General features: G+C 33.6%; 2 long non-coding RNA genes across 2 annotated transcripts; one reads left to right on the top strand and one right to left on the bottom strand.

Annotated features, from left to right (window-relative positions):
* The first annotated feature begins 4,810 nt into the window (after nt 1–4,810).
* Nucleotides 4,811–24,479, top strand: LOC141481722 (uncharacterized). The gene is made up of 3 exons (XR_012465127.1): nt 4,811–4,961; nt 9,067–9,099; nt 24,250–24,479. It is a non-coding gene; the product is annotated as an uncharacterized lncRNA (long non-coding RNA).
* Nucleotides 9,120–11,387, bottom strand: LOC141481721 (uncharacterized). Its single transcript, XR_012465126.1, has 3 exons — nt 10,961–11,387; nt 10,026–10,144; nt 9,120–9,883 (listed from the first exon to the last, which is right to left on the bottom strand). It is a non-coding gene; the product is annotated as an uncharacterized lncRNA (long non-coding RNA).
* Nucleotides 24,480–25,275: the final 796 nt, after the last annotated feature.

The following is a 25,275-nucleotide window of genomic DNA, read 5'->3' as shown; positions in this document are numbered from 1 at the left end:
GATATGACTGTTAAGAGTAAGGTTTTATTTTGTGAGTGAAAAAGTTTGCGAAACGAGCGTAGCGAGTTGAGAAATTTCATGAACAAAATAAAACTTACTTTCAACACAAATATCATACAAAGTTTTTTGTGCAACTATCCTATTTTCATGATAAAATAAATAATTTTAATATTTTTATAAAAACATATTTTGACATCTTTCGTCAGTTAACTATTTTCTTGTTATTTGCTGTGAAGTGGCCGTGTCTGGTGACGCCGAATCACCAACAAACATTATTATTTACAGCTCACGCGTTTTATTTAAAGTCAGATTTGAAGTTTTTGCTGGTGTTTAATGTCTTGCATAATGAAGAACAATAGTGAGGAATTGTGTGTTCCTGACGATATTGAAGAGGCTGCAAAATAGCTTTAACTGAATTGTTACCAAAAATTGGCTCAGCAGTACGTAATCGCATATTCCATTTTTCTTAGCTGGTCTAAACTTGAAAACGTCGAAGAAAATTTCAGCGAAACCGTCTTCTTAGCCTATTTAGAAGAGAAATCAAAAATATGGAACTCGTCAACTTTATGGAGCAAGTATTCATTGATCACGTCAAGTGCGCTCGTTGAAAATGGTGTTATACAAGCAAATATTTTAAGGTAATAGCATTCTTAAAGCGAAAAAAAGAAAGTTATATATATATATAGGCCAAAAAAATCAAAAACTCTTACTTTTGAACAAGTCCAGAGGTTTATAAATGGGGTGCCAGATAAGAAATATTTGATGATAAAAGTTGCTACTAGTTGTCTATTCAGAAGAGAAATAAAAAATATGGAACTCGTCAACTTTATGGAGCAAGTTTTCATTGATCGAGTCGAGTGCGCTCGTTAAAAATGGTGTTATACAAGCAAATATTTTAAGGTAATAGCATTCTTAAAGCGAAAAAATGAAAGTCATAGGCCCAAAAAATCAAAAACTCTTACTTTTGAACAAGTCCAGAGGTTTATAAATGGGGTGCCAGATGAGAAATATTTGATGATAAAAGTTGCTACTAGTTGCCTATTCAGAAGAGAAATCAAAAATATGGAACTCGTCAACTTTATGGAGCAAGTTTTCATTGATCGAGTCGAGTGCGCTCGTTAAAAATGGTGTTATACAAGCAAATATTTTAAGGTAATAGCATTCTTAAAGCGAAAAAATGAAAGTTATAGGCCCAAAAAATCAAAAACTCTTACTTTTGAACAAGTCTAGAGGTTTATAAATGGGGTGCCAGATGAGAAATATTTGATGATAAAAGTTGCTACTAGTTGCCTATTCAGAAGAGAATCAAAAATATGGAACTCGTCAACTTTATGGAGCAAGTTTTCATTGATCGAGTCGAGTGCGCTCGTTAAAAATGGTGTTATACAAGCAAATATTTTAAGGTAATAGCATTCTTAAAGCGAAAAAATGAAAGTTATAGGCCCAAAAAATCAAAAACTCTTACTTTTGAACAAGTCCAGAGGTTTATAGATGGGGTGCCAGATGAGAAATATTTGATGATGAAAGTTGCTACTATTTTCGGAATATATAGAGCCTACCGGCGTGAAGAGCTGTGCCATTTATTAATAGAAGACATTAAATTAATGGATAAATCATTGATTGTCCAAATTCCAAATACAAAAACGAAAATAGGTCGTTCTTTTTGCATTGTTGGAAAAAACATTGACTATTTTAATAAACATGTTGCATTACGCCCTTCTGTTATCAATCATCAAAGTTTTTTCTGAAAAACTCATATTATAAACACAGTGCCAACCCAGTTGATATAAACACGTTTGGGAAAATGTCATCTACCATTGCTTGAGTTTCTGAACCTCCCGGAACCAAAGGATTATACAGGTGACTGTTTCAGAAGGTCTTCTGCTTCTCTGCTAGCAGAATCAGGAGCAAATATAACGGATATCAAGAAGCATGGAGGATGGTTACATCAATCAATATATTTCTTATAAAAAGGCTATTGGTGAAAGAATACTCCAACAGCCAGCTCCAGAGTTACAGCATCGTCCTTTTCACTTTACTTCAAATATATTACAAGGCTTTTCAACATCGCAAGGTATTAATATCAGCAGTTGTTCTAATTATAATTTCCATATTAATGTTCATAAATAATAATAATGTAATTAATGTATATAATACATTTGTATCAGAATGTAATTGTATCTAAATCTATTGTTCATAATAAAACCTCCTTGAAATTATGACAACCATTAAAAATGTCACTTTCAATGGCAGTTGTACGAAATAAATATTTATTGAGATATGTATAATAACCAGAAAGACCGCTATAATAACTTTATTATAGGAATGAAAGCAGTAAAAATTGAAATCATCTCATTAACGACATATTGTTTAGACAACATTTCGGTGACAGATACTACTAAGATAGACAAATACTTTCACTAATCTAATACAGAATGAATAACATTTTCTGAATATATTACAATATGTAGTTATAAAAACACATGACATTAAAACGGACAAAACTTTAGATACAACCTTATAATACTCAGAGAAATTAATTTATGAAATTAATAATCATTACTCAATATTTGAATCACCAGATTCTACTTGCAGAATATCATCAAGAGTTATAAGTTTTTGCTGGTTTACATGTCCTCTTTGTAATAGCGTAAATTATGTCACTGCAAATGGATGTTAGGTAGCTACTTGTGTGGTAGCCTGAGTTGAATTTTGATCAGAAAAGTTTGGTCGTATGATGACATTAGACATTGAATCAAACAAAAACTAGAGGATTTTACATTCCCCGTGAATCACGTTTTCAGCTGTTATACGTTTATAGACACCGGTTTATGATCAATTTTTTTGATACATTTTCTCAACTGAAAACATACGTCATCAAACTTTTCTTCATTTATTTTCTCCAATTTTTTTTCTATTAGCCATTAGTGAAACGTCGATGTCAGTTTTGTACACTATTTTTTGATTACGCGGTTTGATGGATGCTTCATGGTTGAACTGGTTGAAATGGTTCAACATATTTTTTAAATAACTTTTTTCCAACATTTCAGTCCCGTAATCTTCAATGTCAACGAGATCGATTGTCCTCTTCACAAATTCTAACAACAGAGCTTGGTATCTTAAAAACAATTGACTGAAGTACAGAGGCGGCGTAAGGCGTGGGCGGTGTGGGCCACCACCCACGGCCTTGCGGTGCAAAGGGCCTCGCACCTCAAAGCCGAAAATAAAGTTAAAAAAAGTGTGTAGAATCCAAAAGTACACGCCATGATTTTTTTTATGATTAATACATTAGAAAATCATCAACCCAAAGATATTCCATTCATCGGCGCATGAAAGTATATGGATGAAAAATTCGTGAATATATTTCTTTTACTTTCAAACTGCTACTTTCTTTTCACATATTGGTCGTTTCTGATCATTCGTTTTCATTTACTCCGGCAACATTACTTGGCGTTAAGCTGTTATCGTGGGGAATCTCCTGTCAGAGACCTCGGGACTTCCCCTTACTAGTAAGCCACCTGGATGGCAAGAAGATTTATGGAATTCTGGCAGAATCTTCCAGGATTGGCTCACTCCAAGGCGTTTATTCACCCTTCGAAGCTTGACACCAAACAGTTGTTGGACTACACTAGGGATGAACTACGGTGTCTAACAGGCTTTCTTACAGGTTACTGTCAATTGAATCATCATATGCAGAGACTCGGACTGTCGGAAGATAGTGTGTGTCGCCTCTGTTTGAAAAATTACGAAACAGCAGAGCATATAATTTGTGTCTGCCCCGCTGGGGACCGAATCAGGGTTTCAGAGTATGACAGAGCCGTACTCTTACCATCTAATCTGAAAGACCACTCACCATACAAACTAATCGGCTTCGTTAAGAAGCTGGGTTTATTTGGTCGAGTGAGAATAGGTGTGAGCCACAATAAACGCTTACGGGTTACGGTGGATGGTCGAATAGACCCACTCACTTTGGACCTGACCTAATCTACTAGAAAGCCAATCAAAATATCGCATGCAGATGCAGTCTCGCTTCATGTTCCTATATTAAAATTTATAAAAGTATTTGATGTGAGAATAAATGATAGTTTTTAGTTTTACATAGTTTTGAAACGAAAACATTGATCGGAACAAGAATTCGATATTTTCAAGAGTATGTACAGTAACATTTTTACTTTGACTTGATGCTGCAGAAGACTTTGGCAACGTGGCGTATTGGACTCATTATAAAGGTTTCAATGAATAAATAATGCAGTGTCTGAGACTTTGACTGGGGTTTTAATACGACGACCTAGACATTCGTTTTTTTTATTTTAAATTTTATTTTTCAATATTCCAAAAAAGTACAAAAGTAAACATTTTGGCAATTGTCTCTCAATGAATCAAAAATTGTTTATTGTCGAATTATTTTTAATGTTACAAACCCTTTTTTTGTACCATCTGAAGGCCCCGCGAAATGCACTTTGTCCACATTAAATTTAGTCCCTACACCGTCACTGCTGAAGTATATCACTCGATTATTTTCTATTATTTCATTAGAAAATTTCCTGTAGTTTCAAAAGCTTGCTTATTATGAAGGTTTCTGTAAATTTGCCAACCACTGGAAAAAATAATTGAAATTTACATTGAAATGTTCATTATGGAAGATGAAAATTACTTTAGTTAGATAGGTATATTGAAGAAATACTCTGAAATGAATTTTTAGGACGTTTAGTTTTAATAAGCAATTTACTTTTCATTGAGATTTGAATATTCATTTAATATAAGTTTGAACTCGAAACGTTTTATTTCACGGAAAAATAATTTCCAACTGGATGATGAATATTCCCGGCGACAGAAAGTACAATTACGCTTGTGGGGGACCTTTTTCTTTTTCTGTTAGTTCTTATACAGAGACAAGCAGTTGAATGTTCGACGTGTATATCAAAATATGTCTGGGTGTTTGTGTAAAATATGCGAAGAAGGTGAGTATATTTCTTGTGATATTTCGATAAGTTGCCGAAGGAAAATTCAATTCATAGAGTATTCTTATTATGAACTTTAGTATATTTTTTTGATCATATGTATATCCTTACCTCACAACATAAATTATTTTATTTGTATCGTGTACCTAATCGGTACATAATGTATCAATAAATTTTTGAATAATTACAGAAGACATTTTGAAATACTGTTGTGATAATAGTTTAATAATAATCATAATATAGCTCCAAGATATTTGGGAATATATTTCAAGCAGATATAGGTATTTGATGATAACGGCGAGACACACAAAGTGTTTTTATAACGTATATTTAGATGTATGTGTATACAGGGTGTCCCTGGACTTCCTCTTTTCCTCTCGGGAATGTATAGATAGGGTCAAAATATCACCAGTACTTCATATAACTTTTTTTCCTAAAATCCTTCGTTACCAAGTAACGGGCCCTCGAAGTTACAAAATGAAAAATGTTTTTCTTTGATTACTTTTCAAGTGAATATTCAAAATCATCCAAATTTTGGTAATTGACTAAACAAATGAATTCCTTCGATGAGCTTTCATGCAGGAGTCAGTTGTTTTGCTACAAAGCCAGGAACGGACTACCCCCGATGGTCCACACCCCAAAACTTTGAAATGACAGATATTTTTCAATATTTTTCAACAAATTAAGGTTACTTGGACAATTTTATGAATAAAAGTACTCGTGTGGAAAGTCGATCGGAGCAACGAGTCTTGATAAAAATGTAGTTTCACTCGACGACATCAAACCCGCTCGTCCACCATTATTTGAAATGAATAATTATCAAAGCAGAAATAATAATGATAACGTTAATTCAACAACATTTATCCTGAGATGTCTACCATTATTCGAAAATATTAGTTTTTAAGGAAAATGGAAATGATAGGTAAAATGTTCATAACGAATTTTTATAATGCAAATACGTTTAACTAACGAAACTCAAGAGCCTCAAGAGCAAACAGAAATGAAAAATCCGCTACAGAAACTGCTCGATATGACCACCTTCTCTCTATATACATTTTCTTAGTCTGCGAAGACACCCTCTCTGTACTTGAAATAGCATTCCAGGGTCGTTTCGTATGGCTTCACAATGTAATGTTATTCTATTCAACAATGCATCTCTTGTGTGAATAGGTGTAGCGTAAACAAGGCTTTTTAGATGCCCCCACAGAAAGATATCCAATGGATTTAAATCCGGAGACCGCGATGGCCATGAATATGGCCCACCTCTACCAATCCATCTATTGTGGAAAATATGGTTCAGATGGTCACGCACAATCAAACTAAAATGAGGAGGAGCGCCATCATGCATAAACCATATATCTCTTCGGGTTTGCAATGGAACATGTTCCAAAAGTCCATTCAAATCGTTCTGAATGAACTCCAAATAACGTTCTCCATTCAATCGGTCCTGTAGAACGAATGGTCCTATAAGATGGTTTCCTATGATACCAGCCCAAACATTCACGTTGAATTTCCGTTGGTGTTTGGTTTGCAATATCCCATGGGGATTTTCTTCGGCCCATATATGGAGATTATGAGAGTTGATAACTCCATCTCTACTGAAACCTGCTTCATCAGTGAATAAAACTCGATTAATAAAAGTCATATCCTCTCTTTGCCTATCCATGAACCAATTGGCATATTCCAGTCGTGCTGGAAAATCTTGAGGTGTCATGGCATGTACCTTCTGGATGTGAAATGGGTGGAGCAGTTGTTCCCTAATTATTCTATGAATAGTGGACTTGGATGTATGGAACTGTTCTGATAGATTTCTGATGCTCATTGAAGGATCATCAGCGACGGCTTCCAAAATATTTTCCTCCAATACAACGGCACGTTCAGTCCTAGGAGCGCCCTCACCACCTCGTTTTGGCAAAACTGTACCTACAATAATATCGAAATAAAACAACGTGCTCAAATTAATTATCAATTATTACATACCTGTCTCCCTCAAGCTGCGATCGACACGCTCGAATGTTTCTCTTGACGGTACCGTTCGATTGGGAAAATGCTCGGAATACAGACGACGAGCTTCTGCAGCATTACAAAATGCTCGTCGTCGAATAAAATACATGCATATCTGCATATTCATTGAATGTAAACTATTCGGCCATATCAAAAAAATTCAAAATATCCTATAGAATATTGACAATACAATGATAGTCATATGACAACGCACCACTCAACAAAACAAAATCGCATTCCAGTTTCTCATTTTTTATCAAAACTTTCTAAAAGTTTTTTTTGTCAACATCTGTGAAAGAAATGGAACATAATTATTCCCTGGATATTTTTCACCTGATCATGTGCAGCCGTTTTTGTAGTTCATTCGTTTGCTTTGTATTAGTATAGTAAATATTTTTTCCGATGTGCGTTTTTTCAGCTAAATTTAGATTCGTGTTAAAGAATTTCTCCCATAAAATTATAATTATCAGTGAAACTCCTCAACAGTTTAGCTGTGAAGAAGAATTTGAAACATTCGAATGTTGAGTTTCATGAGATTCAGATAACTGATCAACACGAAACGTGATTATTCCACACGTATTATGTACATACAAAATATGGAATGAATTCGATATTTCATAGTAGAATAGCTTGTTAGTTTAAAAACACCACGAATCTACAGAACTTGATATTTCTTTTGAAAAAATATCTGCTATCACAATTGTGACTTAAACTTCCATATAGGTACTGTACTTTTTGTTTACGACTTCATTTTAGCATACTTTGTATTATTCCTGTTATAAATGTTGTTGAATTAACGTTATCATTATTATTTCTGCTTTGATAATTATTCATTTCAAATAATGGTGGACGAGCGGGTTTGATGTCGTCGAGTAGAACTACATTTTTATGAAGACTCGTTGCTCCGATCGACTTTCCACACGAGTACTTTTATTCATAAAATTGTCCAAGTAACCTTATTTTGTTGAAAAATATTGAAAAATATCTGTCATTTCAAAGTTTTGGGGTGTGGACCATCGGGGTAGTCCGTTCCTGACTTTGTAGCAAAACAACTGACTCCTGCATGAAAGCTCATCGACGGAATTCATTTGTTTAGTCAATTACCAAAATTTGGATGATTTTGAATATTCACTTGAAAAGTTATCAAAGAAAAACATTTTTCATTTTGTAACTTCGAGGGCCCGTAACTTGGTTACGAAGACTTTTAGGAAAAAAAGTTATATGAAGTACTGGTGATATTTTGACCCCATCTATACATTCCCGAGAGGAAAAGAGGAAGTCCAGGGACACCCTGTATATGTCTTTGAAATTATGCTATTCCGGTTGTTCAGTGAAATGGAGTTATAGTTGTGATTATTTTCCATAAATAAGCTCCTTTCTGTTCTATATGGCACTTTCATTGTCATCCTCATAATCTAACCAAATACAAAAGATTATGGGTTATTCCTTTTTGGATACCTAACAAACAATCAGTGCTGCCGTATAAATGATACATTTTAAAAATAAATACCGATGGGAAATAAACATTTTGCATTAGTATTCATTTCTGTATTGATGATTGAATTACTCCAAAGAGTAGAACCGTCAGTAGGTATTGTGAAATGAAAATTGCCTGTATAGAGTTCTGTGGGGGACATTTTTTTTCGAATGTATCTTTCCCAATTCGAATTAAAAAGAACTTCATCGTCTACCTCGTGCCAGGATTCGCACTTTTACCCAGTTGATTCTTAGCTCGCACAAGTTTAGACTTCTGAGGATTGTCATTCACGAAAAATAGGATTTTGAGAGATTTTTTAGAGAAGAGTAGTAAACTGGGGTCCTGGAAGCGAATTCAACTTTTTTTTTAAGAGATACCTATTCCCAAGATTGCTTAAAAGTTTGAAGGAAATTATCAGTACGGAAAAATATCATTTTGCAAAAATTTTGTCTGCCGTGTTCGTGTATTTTTTCAATTTTTCACTGACGGAAAGTATACAGTGTTCGCACTCATTGTTCAATTTTTTGAGTTAATACGAACTAGAATTATGGAATGTATCGAAAAGAATTTTTTTCAGATTTTCGAACTTATTGTTTATATGATGATCTTTCATTTCTCTTACAGGATAACACCACCAATGTTTGAGGATGAAATATGGTAAGGAAGAAATGTTGATATCAAGAGTTCATATTTTTATTTTACAATATTTTATTGGATATAAAAAAAATTAAAATTGTCTATTTTGTACAGTTTCATTTCAAGGTATTTACCAAAGTTGCGAGATAGAAATGGACTCTGAAATATATAAAAGTTACTCGATTAAATTCAACAATCTTACTTACAACGGAATATCTGAAGTTAAGATAACCTTTAAATGAAAAATTGCAATGTTAAATTATGTTTGAGTGTGAAATCCCGCTGTAAAATCAAGGTGAAGTGTAAAATTCCATTGTAAAATTATTATAGAGTGTAATATCACGATGGATATTTATATCGCAAATTTAACCTATTAAGTTTTATTTCATCGCAAAGGTACACTCAAAATGAGAAATTTCATATTTCTTATCGTGGTTGAATTACAAGGTATCTAATATTCTGTCTGGAATGTGAGATCACAAGCAAAAGTAATTTCTCGCTAACTTGGGCGGTGATCAAATTGACACTTGTATCGGCGGAAGCATTTTTATCAGTGTAGAATTGGAATGACCATCAATATTGTATTTTTCTTTGGTGAGGAAGAAGCATAACAGGGCTTATGCTAAGCAATGCGTTGATGTTGAAGTTGTGAAAGAACCTCACGATCATTTATAGCAGTTGATATTTTTTACATTTTTTCTACGAGCTAATTACTCTGTGAAACAGTCATATTGAAATTTTTTTCCTGACCTGCTTTGTTTACTGTTGCAAAATACACAGATGTTAGTGTTGAGGGTGGCGAGATCTGAAAGAAATACAAAATTTTCTTATTTTCTATGAATTTTTAAAGATGTACAAGAATGCAATAAATATTCATCACCCTTTTCAAACCAGTATTATTTTACTGAAATATTCAAAACAGTTGTTTAACATAAAAAAATAATCACCTCGTTCGAATCCTCAGAAATTGAGAGATTTTCTGTCATTTTCATCCATCTTCAGGAGCTGTTATCTTTCCATGTGCAGGTTCGCCAGAATGTCCAGTTGTTGAGGTTGCTGGAAGCATCTGAATATTTCATTTAAAACGTTGGATTCAGAAGAAGAATCAAATTTTAGACATTAAAAATATGATTTATTGATTACGTATTCAAAAAACACACTCAAATGTTAGATTTCCCCTTGAGAGTCCACAAAACCGCGACACGTGTTTCGCAAAACGATAGCATCTTCGGGCGTCACAATCTCACACTTTAATGTGAGATTTTCCCTTGAAAGTTTAAAAAACGGGACACGTGTTTTGTTATAGTTAAACACGTGTCGCGGTTTCGGAAACTCTGACTGAAGATCTGACGTTAAAGTGTGTTTTCTGAATATGTTATAACGGATTTTCCTCAAGTATCGGTCAGTTCTATATCGTATAATTTATTGATGTTTTAAAAATATATTGTTATATAATTAAAATTTCAATTAATATTCATTTCATTAAATAATTATCATATCTTTTACGAAAATGACATTTACAAATAAATACTTTTTTAAAATTTGCAATAATTAACGTAATTATAATTAAAAGACATTTATAATTAAAAACTAAAATATTTAGAACTTTAGATACCAGTATTTGTTCTTCGTATACATTTTTTTACGAAAAAACATTTCCACACAAAAGTTGTTCATTGATTTCTACAAATATTCTTACTTACTTCATGATTTGTGACGAAATTATCAAATTGTCTAAGTAACTTTATTGAACACGTGGAGTGATAACCTCAATACCTCCATACTTGAAGTTCCGTTTTTTTTACGCCAATTTTAGAGAACAAACTCCAAAAAACTGATCGTCAAAAGCATTAACGAAAGTTTTGAATCGTATAAAAAGCACTTCTTACTCATGTTTTTACAGCACAATCAACAATAAGATGAAACACGTGTTGTCTCAAAATGGTTTTCAACAATAAGTAAATAAAAGTTTATGTTGGGCTTAATCGCACGTGAAAGAGCATGCGCACTCGGGTGCATCCCGCAGACACGTCTCGTTGAGTTGTATCTTCTTCTATCGCACGCTCTAACCCTCTCTCTCTCTCTCTCTCTCGCACGTATTTAATTGTTCCGATTTTAAAACTTTGAAGTTTAGCGCGTGGCAATACTATTCTATGGCCGATTTTTTGCAGGCAAGCCTATACCATTATTTTTGTTAATAAATAATCTTTATTTTGATACCGTTTTCGATTGGTATGGGTGTTGTTACCTATATTGATTAACCTATTCAGAGCTGCTTACCAGGTAGCCATGACCGGAAATAACTAGGCAAGCCTACCTAGACATTGAATTGAGTTGGTTATCAGCAGAGTAAAGGTGATAAAGAACAAATTGTTAAAATTATTAATAAAAAAAATCAGGAAAGATTTGCGATAGACAAGCTAACATAGGCGTGTTTATTAAATATTAACATTTCAAAAAATATGTCTCATATGGTTATCAGATGGCTGTAAGTCAATCTCTTACCGGCTCCTGTACTATTATGATGCCACATTTTTTTAGATTGCCCATTAATTCAACATCGGAAAAAGATATACCTATGTCAAATAATATATGAGTCTCCTTTTCCAAAAATTTTGTAATGCGATAACATTATGATAAGGAATCTGCAGTGCAAATTCAATTATGCAAATTTTCACGTAAAATGATATTTATATATTTAATTTTTTGGAAATTGAGGAAATTAACTTGTATCACTTATAAATATTGCAGATGATATTTCTAAGTCTTATCCTAACTTTAATATACAATTTAGATCATCAAGGCTTTCGGTAGAATTAATGTGATGAATTATTATGCAATTATTTTTTGAATTTTTACTCTAATTGAAGAAAACAAAATTTTCTTTTTCTTTTTGCTGAACCAGATTCCTATTTTCTCCCTTTATTTTTATCTCTCTCAGTGCCTAAGCCCGACATGATTATTGAATTATGAAGAATGCAACAATAGTGCATCCGTAAGCTGTAAACAAGATAATAATAACATTACTTTGTATATTACCTATTTCAGCATTTTACTAACATAAAATGTTTAATACTCGTACAATATTAACACGCATAATGAAAAAAATGTGGATTGTAGCGCAATAAATCTACGGTATGAATCAAATAATAAACATAATTTTCAATCATGTAATATTCAATAAAGAAAACAGTAACTTACAGGGTATTGATTAAGTATGTACCATAAATTCAACAGACGATTCTTTAGGTAATTTTAAGACGAAATGTTCATATAAACATGGGTCCGCAAATCCTTCGTTCTCAAGACACTGACTTTTGTGCCATTTTCATTATTTCTTTGGATTAAGCAATTAGAAATACAACTTTTTTGTCTCTTAATTTTTTTTCGTATCTTGCTTAGTTTTTAAGAAAAAAAAGTCGACCTTATTGCATATCCCTGGACCTCACAAGGAATAATATGGGGAATTGAATGTTTCTTTTGGAAATTATTATTTTTACAATTTTTCATTACTAATTATGTAACAATAACAACAAATATTAAATAACATTAACATCTAGACTAACGAATTGCACTAAATTAAGTGTTGGAAATGGCCTCCTTTGGGTTCAATACAACCGTCTAGCCGTCGCATCATTGAATTTCGCACTCTTCTGAAAATACCTGACGTATTTTTTATGTCACATGGATTAATGATTTTATTCCGTAAATCCTGTTCACTTTGAATAGCAGTTTTGTATATCAACGCTTTAAGGTGTCCCCAGAGAAAATAATCTAAGGGATTTATTTCGGGCGAGCGAGGTGGCCATGTGTATGGGCCTGCTCTCCAAATCCAGCGATTATGGTAATTTTCATCCAAAAATTGCTGTGCCACTACACTAAAGTGTAGTGGAGCACCATCGTGCACGTACCACATACGGAATATTTCCTTGACTGGAATTTCTTCTAAAAGTCCAGGTAAAACAAATTCTAAAAACTTTCGGTATTCTTCTCCATTAAGTCTAGGTGGAAGGAAGTGAGGCCCAATGAGATGGTCACCGACAATTCCAACCCAAATATTAAAAAAAAAACTGTTATTGAAAATTATTTTCTATCAAGCCTTGTGGATTGTTTTCGGCCCAAATGTGATTGTTGTGGAAGTTAATAATTGAATTGCTTCATCTGTGAACAATATTCGTCTAAGGAAACCTGGATTTCTTCTTATTTTACCGAGTAACCAATTAGAAAAAGCTAGTCTTATAGACAAATCATTGGGCAATAGAACGTACACGTTGCATGCATGTGATGGGGATATAGCTGCTTGGCTCTCAAAATCTGCCACAGTTCTTCAGCTATTTTCCAAGTACTGGTATGAGGATTTACTTCAATTTCATTCAAAACAGCTTCTTCAATTTGAACTGTTCGTACCGTTGCAGGCCTCCCAATGACAACCGTCGATCTTTTAAAGCTGCCTGTTTCAGAAAGTCGTGCATGGAGACCTACAAAAGTTCTTCTATTAGGCACTACACGCTGAGGAAATCTTTCATGGTATAAATGCGTCTTGCAGCATTCGAGTTTCCGTGAGCCATTCCATAACATAAATGCATATCTGCCATTTCACTGTTAGTAAATTGAACCATGTTTTACAAAAATGCTCCGAAAAATAACCACTAAACACACTTTTCATAACAATTATAAATTAAAAGCTTATAAAGTTGACAACAACTGTCAATTGTTTATTGAATGCTGCAATCGTTTTCTAAGGCAACCCTTGATTATTATTTATGGTATTTTCAGAAGAGTGCGAAATTCAATGATGCGACGGCTAGACGGTTGTGTTGAACCCGAAGGAGGCCATTCCAACACTTAATTTAGTGAAATTCGTTAGTCTAGATGTTAATGTTATTTAATATTTGTTGTTATTGTTACATAATTAGTAATGGAAAATTGTAAAAATAATAATTTCCAAAAGAAACATTTAATTCCCCATATTATTCCTTATGAGGTCCAGGGATATGCAATTGGGTCGACTTTTTTTTCTTAAAAACTAAGTAAGATACGAAAAAATTTTAAGAGACAAAAAAGTTGTATTTCTAATTGCTCAATTCGAAGAAATAATAAAAATCGCACAAAAGTCAGTGGCGTAAATTTTTAAGTCAAAAATATTCCTTCAAGTCCCGCTAGAGACGCCACTGGACTTAATAAATTGAATCACGTTCGGGCTAAATTATACATACCATTGCCAAATTACTACAAAATTAGGTGAAGGATATTTAAGATATTTACGAATAACTTTTTTTTTTATTTCAATACCCTGTATCTTGAGAACGAAGGATTTGCGGACCCATGTTTATGTGAACATTTCGTCTTGAAATTACTTAAAGAATCGTCTGTTGAATTTATGGTACATACTTAATTAACACCCTGTATTTGAGTGTAAGTATAATAAATACTTATTACCTTTTTGGGAAAGATAAAGGTTTTGGCTTTTTAAGTCTCCATCTTGATACAGAAAAAGTTATCTCTCCTGAAAATATACCCTTTCAATTTGAACTTCTCACCTTATTCTTGATAAATAAAATGAAAACAGGTTTTTTATTTTTCTAAACGATACAGTTCGAGTTTCTACTCATTAAACATGTGTTATCGTTTCAAAACTATGTAACACTATTATTTATTATATCAAATACTTTCAGAAATTATAATATTGAAACATGAAGCGAGACTGAGTCTGCATGCGATACTTTGAATGGCTTTCTAGTAAGGGGAAGTCCCAAGGTCTCTAACCGGTATTCCCCGAGATAGCAGCTTAACGCCAAGTAATGTTGCCAGACTAAATAAAAATGAATGATCAGAAACGATACACCGAGAAAAGAAATCGATAATGATTATTAAGATTTGAATAGCTCCAAGTGAAAACTTGTATACTATATGGGACAAATAAACAGTTGAATAACCGTGAATGAAATATTTTTTCTGAACCTGTCTACCTATAGCAGACACCCAGTTCATTAGTTTACTAACGGCTATTAAAATATTGACAAGCCGAGTCTAGCAACTATTATTAAATCATTTAATAACGAGAAAAACTATTTCCTCCGTAGTAATACATCAACACAGAACTTCTAATAAACAGTTTAATAACGACTGTGCTACATTCATCTCCGTGAAAAGAACTGTTCTATTATCCCTAAGACTTTTCCAGAATATGTAATCAATATTTCACTTACCCCTATCAAACAGTTTGACCGACGTTGTACAGCATACAGCACTCACAGCAAAATTAAATCTCACATTCATTAGACATTTCATACTGCTTCTGTACACATTTTCACTACCTTGATTGAACAGGTTTATTGTCATAGCATAAATTCTGACTGCTACAGAATAATTTGAGATTGTACCAAAAATGTGTTCCACCTGTCAGAGGATCTCATTTTAATTACTATCGGTGGATAATTCGCTAGTTTCTATATATCGACTTATAAAAAAAACAACTACGTCCTTGGCTAATACCAAGAAGGGCGTTGCATTATATCCGACCGGTGCATGCCAATGTAGGTTTCTTCAGAAGAAAATCCTGAATTCGCTTTTGGCGATACAAATGCCTGAATTGATTTTCAATAATTGGGACGGCCACACTTGCAGACCGGATTCAAGCTATTTGGCCTCTCGTCAGTACAAAATATTGCCATCATCAATGACTTCCCATAATTAAAAATGGAATAACTTTCATATAGTATCAAACCTCGAACAGAGCTGAAAATTTTCGGTCTACGAGGAATGGGCGAATTCGGTTTGCTTTTGGGATACCTCGTCCATTGGCAGATGGCGCAATGACTTCTTGTTGATCACTTCACCTTTTTTCGAGGTTTGATACTATGAAAAGTATTTGATTTTTATTGATGGCAAGTCTGCAAGTGTACCCGTCCCAATAACTGAAAATCAATTTCGGCATTTGTATCGCCAAAAACAAATGCAAGATTTTCTTGCACTGGCACCGGTCGGTTATAATGCTAACCAGAGGAGTAGTTGTAGCCAGAAAACTGCTGGATAGTTGAGACAGACCTGAATAAAATGTTCCAAAGATGATTTGATTTACCGCCAGTCTTCAAGTATGCCCCCCGACTATGTTGAATGTTTTTTTTCATAACATAGCTCAGTTGAAGAAAAATCAAACTGAATATAACTACACTCGACACGCGTTTCCAAGATGCCAAAACACACATCTTGACAAGGGCCTTTCAGTTTGATACCGTAGTAACTGAACTTCGTTATAAAACTTTAATACAAATCATTTCCATTAATATAAGAGATCCCCAATTTATTTTTCAACCGAAATATTGGTTTTTTCATAATTACAGAAGAATCGCCTACAAAATCTACCAAATCAGTGCTTTGCTAAGTTCACCAAAAAAAATACTAAGTTTTCTCACCACTCATTTATTCTCAAACTGCGAAACGAATATAAACATTCTCAAAAAAATAACGAAATTTGTCACACAAATAAAAACATTTCAAATTTATCATAATATACTGACAAGATATGCACAACAGCAAAATTATTTCACCTGTTCATCAGCTGATAAATTCGAGGCAGCATCAAAAGTGTTTCCAAAAATACGTTCTTCTTCAGTTTTTTTGGAAAATTCAGCATATTTTTTTTTTGAAAATCAAGCGAGGGCCAGCCTTATCCACGAGCTGATTTATTGTGTTTTCATCCAACAACCCAAAACTGGCATCTGTTATGCCTTCATCTGAAAAATAGGTACTTTGATAGGTATTGAACATAGATAAAGTTCACCTTAAAGCTGATCCCACCTACGACAATAATTTTTCCCGTAAAAAACCCGACTTTAACAAAAAAAAATCATCAGGTTGAGCTGACCAGCTTCCAGGCTTACTAATTGTAATGAGTTCAAAACGTTGAAAATTTCGAATTTTTGCAAAAAACAAAAAACAAGTTTTTTTGGCGAAAACATGAAAAAAAAACGGACAGAGAAGGAATGTAGTGTAAGTCAGCTTAGTATTGAAATATATGTGTTCTGATCTTCGTCCCTTTCCTTTACTCACTGCAACTTTCAAAAAAAAAGAAGCACAAAGTTTTGAGTTTTATATTCAGCTACTCAGTGCAAGGATCAAAATTATTTTCGGATTTTGTGAAGTTGTCTTAAAATATTTTACCGATTAAAACCGCTATTATTGATATTCAAAAAGTCATGAATGATTCTGATAATTTCGAAGGAGCCAAAAGCTGAATTATTTTATACACGGCGTGAAAAGCATCGAAGCCAGGATGTACGCCGACAGACGAATGTACCTATATTCGCTTTATGTTGGCTAATGCCAGCAGTGATATTCTACGATTAAAATTATAAACAGAAGCGATGGCGATTCATGCATGTGTTTATGTTATACTGCAGACAGCAGCTTCCCGCTAACCACAAAGTGCTTTGTGCTGCTAACATGATATTGAATATGTTCATGATATTCCCGGTAAAATTTTCACCCGAGAGCGACGCACTTTTTCCAGGCCCGTAATACCTAACTACCTTCCTCAAGCCGAATAGATCCATTTATCTTTATCCTGTTTGAGGAAGATATCACAAAGTGAAACACGTGCAGCGGATTTGTAAACCGATTTTTAGTGAGAATCGTACAGAAAACTGATATTTTTGTAGAATATGAAAAGTAGAAGTATCGGCAGGTTGAATTCAGTTTATGAAAATAGGACACTACGTATATAATTCCACACGAAACTAAAAAATATTTATACCAACATACGCATTTTACGATGGTATTTGATATATTTAACGAAATATCAACCTATAAACTATGATCGTCACAACAAAATGAGATTCATTTGTCCTTAATTTTATTGGATAAAATGACAAACAAGATGTATCACCTAACATATATTACCTACCAATGAATTTCTGGGAGAAACTTGAGAGGCCCCATTGCTCTAATGTTTCGAGGAATTCCATAATATTCACCTTTGAACTCACAAACAATAATTTGGAACTGCAACCTCATGCAACATTCAACACTCACTCCACTGAAGGGCACAAACACAACTGACCCTGAACCACACTGAAATTTGAAGGTGTTCGCGCATCACGCGCGTACGTACCTTTCCGAACCATTCCGTAGACACCGGAAAAGTCAAATAAATACTTTTTTACTTACATGTATTAAATTGGTACTGAGGGTAGCATACTATTGTTCTTTTCACTGAATGCAGATGTTTAATGGTAAATAAGCTAGTTTAGGCAAAACTGTTGAATACTGGGGAACAAACTGTTGAGTAGCAAGTAATACATGGGTGAACACTTCATTTTCAATAGGGACTCAATTCACCTACTGTAGAAACCCCAATGACAGAAACTTTTTTTTACTTGATGTTATTATATTGAAATGTAAGAATACATCTATAGTTATTAAATTATTCTCAAGTGTACGCGTTTACCTGAACCGTTTTTCTCTGTGTAAAGATTAGAAATTTCTCAGAAAAAGAAATATACTCACGAATTTTTCTTTCTTATGCTATCGTGCGCTGATGAGTGGAGAATTTTCTGATGGATTATTTATAATAAAACTCATGGCATAAAGAATTCATGCCATGGATTTCCCATACTTTTTCTTCAATTGCTTTCGGCTATGAGGCGCGAGGCTTATTGCACCGCGAGGCCGTGGGCGGTGGCCCACGCCTTACGCCGTCTGGCTAGGCAAGCAAAACAGAGTTTTATAACGATAAAATGCTTATTTCAAACAGCGATAAAACTCAAATTAACATCTAGCTGTCATTATTTCATGCTGTTTTTTTGGGTTTATAACATTTCACGATCTGGATAAATCAATAGAAAATCTGCTGAAGTGTGGTAAAGGGCAAACTGAAAAGTTCACCCGAAAAGTTACTGCGTAATATAATCAATCAACTGGAAAGTCCAATTAGTCAGTAACTTGTCGTATTCATAAATTTTGCCTAAGTGTTAGGTACTATACAAGTACCTCCATACAGTTTTAATTCTTTTCGTAGTTCATGCTTCAGATTACCTTTATGTGAATCTAAAGAATAAGCGGACATACATTCTTCAGCTTGTTCACTTGCGTGAAGTTAGCGTCGGACTCCAGCGTCCAATCTAGCGCCCGCCCCGCTCCTTAGTCCGATTTACACCACACAACTAGTAGAATGTTGATTCATAAAGATCGCTTATTTGGCAACCAATATTTTAACATGATTATTTCCTCTTAGAATCGACTTCAAACTTGAAAATATCATTATACTGCATGCAGCTCTTTATAATCTGTATTATAATGACGAGGAAACATTGACGTGAATGTGATAGATATAAAACACTTTTGGGTCACAACTGGTGGAATTTATGACCAAGTGAAAAATTCATCAGAAGAATGATGCATTGAATGGGTAATTTTCACAAAAAGTGTCATAGAAAAATGAACTCCCATCACTTGAGTGGAATAGTCCGCTTCCCAAACTGTGAATTGTCATCAATTATGTCCGAGTGAAAACTGTTATCAGAGAAATGATATACTGAACACTGAGTTTTCAGTCCTTCAAAATAGTGAGGTCATAAAAAAAATACCCCTTCCACATTAGATGTTTAATTTTTTCCTTCTTAAACTGGCTTGTGTCCCCGAATACGACTCAATGAAAAATGTTAATGAAGAGATGGCATACTGGACTCTGAATTTCCAGCCCTCCAAAATACCGGGAACATACAAAAAATCACCCCTTCCACATTAGACGTTTAATTTTTTTCCTTCTCAAACTGGCTTTTGTCCCCGAATACGACTAACTGAAAAATGTTGATGAAGATATAATATACTGAACTCTGAACTTTCAGCCCTCCAAAATACCGGGAACATAGAAAAAAACCACCCTTCCATATAAGATGTTTAATTTTTTCCTCCTCAAACTGGCTTGTGTCCCCGAACACGACTAACTGAAAAATGTTAATGAAGATATGACGTACTGAACTCTGAATTTTCTGCCCTCAAAATACCAGAACATAGAAAAAAACCACCCCTTCCATATAAGATGTTTAATTTTTTCCTTCTCAAACTGGCTTGTGTCCCCGAACACGACTAACTGAAAAATGTTAATGAAGATATAATATACTGAACTCTGAACTTTCAGCCCTCCAAAATACCGGGAACATACAAAAACCACCCCCTTCCACATTAGATGTTTAATTTTTTCCCACTTAAACTGGCTTGTGTCCCCGAACACGACTAACTGAAAAATGTTAATGAAGAGATGATATACTGAACTCTGAATTTTCTGCCCTCCAAAATACCAGGAACATAGAAAAAAAAACACCCCTTCCATATAAGATGTTTAATTTTTTCCTTCTCAAACTGGCTTGTGTCCCCGAATACGACTAACTGAAAAATGTTGATGAAGATATGACTTTTTTTTTGCAAATGTTCAAAACAATACTGCAAATATTTTTCAAGATCTATATTATTAAATGCCTTAGATGCTGCGTTCAAACTTGCAAAACTAAAGTCACTCACGAAAATTTTAAATACAGGCACGACTTCTGTTCTTGGCAAAATTTTTTAAATTTATAAAATAAATCAAATATAGCCAGAGTGTCGTGTTCACACGAAATCATTTCCATTACAGGGAAAGTCTTCTTTCGGGTAAAGTAAGAACACCAGCGTAATGAAGAATTCTCTTTTTCGTCTTTTCCTGTATTACAAACAACTGCGCCTGTAGCATCACCGAAGAAGTTTTCGCAACTTCTAACTGTTCGGTACTGAATATTTTCACATTTAGTGGCGAACAAACTTGTCGTATGAATGTAGGGTGATCTTTTTTGTACAAAAACATGTCGTTTCAAAGCATTTTTTGCCTGGCTGCGGAGTTTTCTTAGCATCTCCTCCGATTTTATATCTTGTAAGTGGCCTCTCTTGATAGCAGATTTATCCGCTTTTAAAATGCTTTTTTTTATATTCGAAGGTTTCATATTTATCAACACATTTTTTTTATGTCTCTTTCCACACCTCTCACTTGGTCGGTTATTTTGTAAGGATCACAGTAATCGCGAGACGTGGAATAAACCCGCACCATTTTGCCATATCGTGAATCAATGGAAATATAGATTTTGAAGGTTTTACATTTTCTATAATTATTTCGGCAGTAGGCTAGGAGTATTATGTTGTTTTTTAAATATTTTACTCTGTAGAATGCAACTGAACAACTATTATTTACGAACTTTTTTTATATTATTTCGAAAGAAAAAAGGATAATATTTATTTGACAACTTCTCGTCAACAGTTATTGTATTCCACTTTTTTTCACTAATGTGAAATTTGCCTTCTAGAAATGTACATTTTGAATAATCCGTTCTTTTAATTTTCAGATGTTGGGAAGGATCAATATTTTTGCTTCCAATCAATGAAATCAATCAACTCAACATTAATTTAAAACGACAAAGGGACTTTATATTTTCACAACCAATGCGTGAAACAGATAAAATCAATTCACTAGTACTCCTAAATATTTCAACTTGGTCGCCGCCAAATAGGTACTAGTCAAGAGCATAAAAGAAAATCATGCAGCAGAACTGTCATTGCGCGTTAAAACAATATTTACTAAGGTGCGATCGGTCGAAGTGAGATTACATTGAAATACATATAACTCAGTAATTACGCTACATACCAAACTGGTTTTTTTTTGTTGAAATGTAGAAAATTGTATTGCCTTTCAATTATGTCCCTTGAGTTTTTCTCACAATATTCCGGTTCTCACGTAAATGACAAAATAAAAAATATTCTTGATAATTTTACTGTTGAACCATTCCAAATAGTGACATTTTTTATAATGTAGGCAAAAAATATATGTGAAAAATATTTTCATTCTTTTCAAATCATGACTTCACCAAAATTTTTCAAAGTTTTTAGTTTACAGGAAAAAAAATATTCTTCTGACGTAAGATTTTTTTTCTAGACACCATCATTTTGGAGAACTGAAAATTCGGAGTTCAGTATATCATCTCTTCATTAACATTTTCCAGTTAGTCGTATTCGGGGACACGAGCCAGGTTGAGAAGGAAAAAATTAAACATCTTATATGGAAGGGGTGGTCTTTTTCTATGTTCCGGTATTTTGGAGGGCTGAAAGTTCAGAGTTCAGTACGTCATATCTCCATCAACATTTTCCAGTTAGTCGTATTCGGGGACACAAGCCAGTTTGAGAAGGAAAAAGTTAAACGTCTAATGTGGAAGGGGTGATTTTTTGTATGTTCCCGGTATTTTGGAGGGCTGAAAATTCAGAGTTCAGTACGTCATATCTTCGTCAACATTTTTCAATTAATCGTATTCGGGGACAAAAGCCAGTTTGAGAAGAAAAAAATTAAACATTTTAAATGGAAGGGGTGGTTTTTTTTATGTTCCCGGTATTTTGGAGGGCTGAAAATAAATTCAGAGTTCAGTACGTCATATCTCCATCAACATTTTCCAGTTAGTCGTATTCGGGGACACAAGCCAGTTTGAGAAGGAAAAAATTAAACATCTTATATGGAAGGGGTGGTTTTTTTCTATGTTCCCGGTATTTTGGAGGGCTGGAAATTCAGAGTCCAGTATGCCATCTCTTCATTAACATTTTTCATTGAGTTGTATTCGGGGACACAAGCCAGTTTAAGAAGGAAAAATTAAACATCTAATGTGGAAGAGGTATTTTTTTTTATGACCCCACTATTTTGAATGACTGAAAATTCAGTGTTCAGAATATCATTTCTCTGATAACAGTTTTCACTCGGACATAATTGATGACAATTCACAGTTTGGGAAGCGAACTATTCCACTCAAGTGATGGGAGTTCATTTTTCTATGACACTTTTTCTGAAAATTACCCAGTCAATGAATCATTCTTCTGATGAATTTTTCACTTGGTCATAAATTCACCAGTTGTGACCCAAAAGTGTTTTATATCTATCACATTCACGTCAATGTTTCCTCGTCATTATAATACAGATTATAAAAGCTGCCTGCAGTATATTAATATTTTCAAGTTTGAAGTCGATTCTAAGAGGAAATAATCATGTTAAAAATATTGGTTGCCAAATAAGCGATCTTTATGAATCAACATTCTACTAGTTGTGTGGGTGTAAATCGGAATCAGGAGTGGGGCGGGCGCTAGATTTGGACGCTGGCGTCCGACGCTAACTTCACGCAAGTAGCTTGTTCATGAATTAAAATTTTACTAAACGTATTATATCTGTTGATGTGAAGTGATACTCTCCTTTGGAGCTTGAAGATCATTCTTATTTCTTTTCAAAGAGTAAAGTTGGAATCAGAGAAAAATGCTTGTACGTGTAACATTGTTTGGGCCAGTGTTAGTTTATTGTATATGTCTTCTGATATGTAAGTGGCCCATAATGTCAATAAACAGATAATGAAACGTTAAAAAATACCTTTGGATGTGCCACCTTTGACTCTATCACCCAGAAATATATTGTTCATCTGCCCCACCTGTGGACGGCACTGTAAAGGTTTGTATTTGAAAAAGCTGTTAAATACCTACCTCCTATATACACGCATATTAGTCCAGGATATTAGTCAATGAGTTCATATATCTCGGAATGGGAGATAGTTAGCTATGAAATCGTATAAACCTTTATTTTGGCTCCCTAAATTTTGTCTCAAAAACCTACTTATCGTAGGATGTCCGCGATTACAGATATTCCAATATCAAAGATAAAAAAATCAATTTTTCACACATTTATTGCAAATATCTCGTTTTCTATGGGTTTCATGCTATCTGTATTCAATCTAAATATTGTAGAAGGATTATATTTCTATAAAACTTTTTTTATATCTTGAACCATTTTCGAGGTAGAGGGCAGAGCGCGCAGTGTTTTAACTATTCAGAGTATCATTCGAGGGTCAACCTGTAGTCCCGATTAAAAAACGCCGTATAAAGTTTATAAATTATTGATAAAAATGTACGTTTGAGGGTGTCAAAATGAAGGTATATAGAAGTTTATAGCTATCTCTCATTCCGAGATGAAACCCCTAATATTCCTGTGTATAACCGAAGTTTTGGATATAGGTATTGCTTCACAAACCTGCCATAATAACCTCAATATTATACCTACCTCACAGTTCATGATTTGGATTTTTCTGACATTCCAGACACTTATTTATTTTCTTTTCACTCCAGATGGATGAAAGACATATTCATAGAAGAAACAAGTATATTCGTAACAGGGTTTTCTGGAAACTCCGAAACTCAAAGCGGGGCATGGAAGGATATAGATATTGTGAAAAATAGAGAAAAAAATGTTTACACAAAAGTGACAGATGGTTGTTTTTGTTTTTTTTTGTAGTATATTGAAAAATGTATCGAAAAAATCAAGTTGTTGAAAACACATTGTTTATTAAATAAATAAAGAAAATATGAATTAAAAAAAAGTATTTTTTCAGAATATCTAAGGGAAATAGAAATTATGATTTTGAAAAAAAAATCGTTCCTTGATATTCATTCATATTTAGTAGCAGAAAAATTGTTGATCAACACATGCATTTTTAAGCAACAATTTTTTTAAGGAACGATTTTGTTTTTAAAAATAGAAATTATGATTTTGAAAAAAAAATCGTTCTTGATATTCATTCATATTTAGTAGCAGAAAAATTGTTGATCAACACATGCATTTTTAAGCAACAATTTTTTTAAGGAACGATTTTGTTTTTAAAAATCATAATATTCATTATTAATGAAAATCCCCAAAAACATTTCAAATATCTTGTTAACAGTACATTTGAATGAGCCCTGGATCATAATTTTTGGTGCCTCTGGCCACGTACAATTAAAATTACCCAACAGGCATGAGTAGTCATTTTTTTGGCAAGCGATAGCAGAGAGAAAGCACATCGAAACAGTGGCAAACAGTCGTGAATAAAATAAACGAAAAATATTTGTGTAAAATCTTTTTTTTTTTAGGGAAAAGAAACAGTTTCAATTGTTTACTGAGGTTCAGATTTAATTTATTTTCAGGTAAGTTGTGGGTGTATTTTGAATCTTAAGATAAAACGTTATAACTGACAGATTTCAAAAGTACTAATTGTAATATTGTACCATTGCAAAAATTTTGAAAAAATTAACATATTGAATTTAGAATGAAACCATTTAAAAACATAGTCAAATAAATTTTTTTTGGCGTTTCTGTGAAATTTTTCTGAAAGGAAT

This window comes from Leptinotarsa decemlineata, unplaced genomic scaffold (genome assembly GCF_025532065.1).
Source record: "Leptinotarsa decemlineata unplaced genomic scaffold, Ldec_3_MD MMD2_tig00000505_RagTag_RagTag, whole genome shotgun sequence".
NCBI lineage: Eukaryota > Metazoa > Arthropoda > Insecta > Coleoptera > Chrysomelidae > Leptinotarsa > Leptinotarsa decemlineata.
The sequence above is the reverse complement of the archived record's forward strand: the minus strand, read 5'-3'. Positions and strand labels throughout refer to the sequence as shown.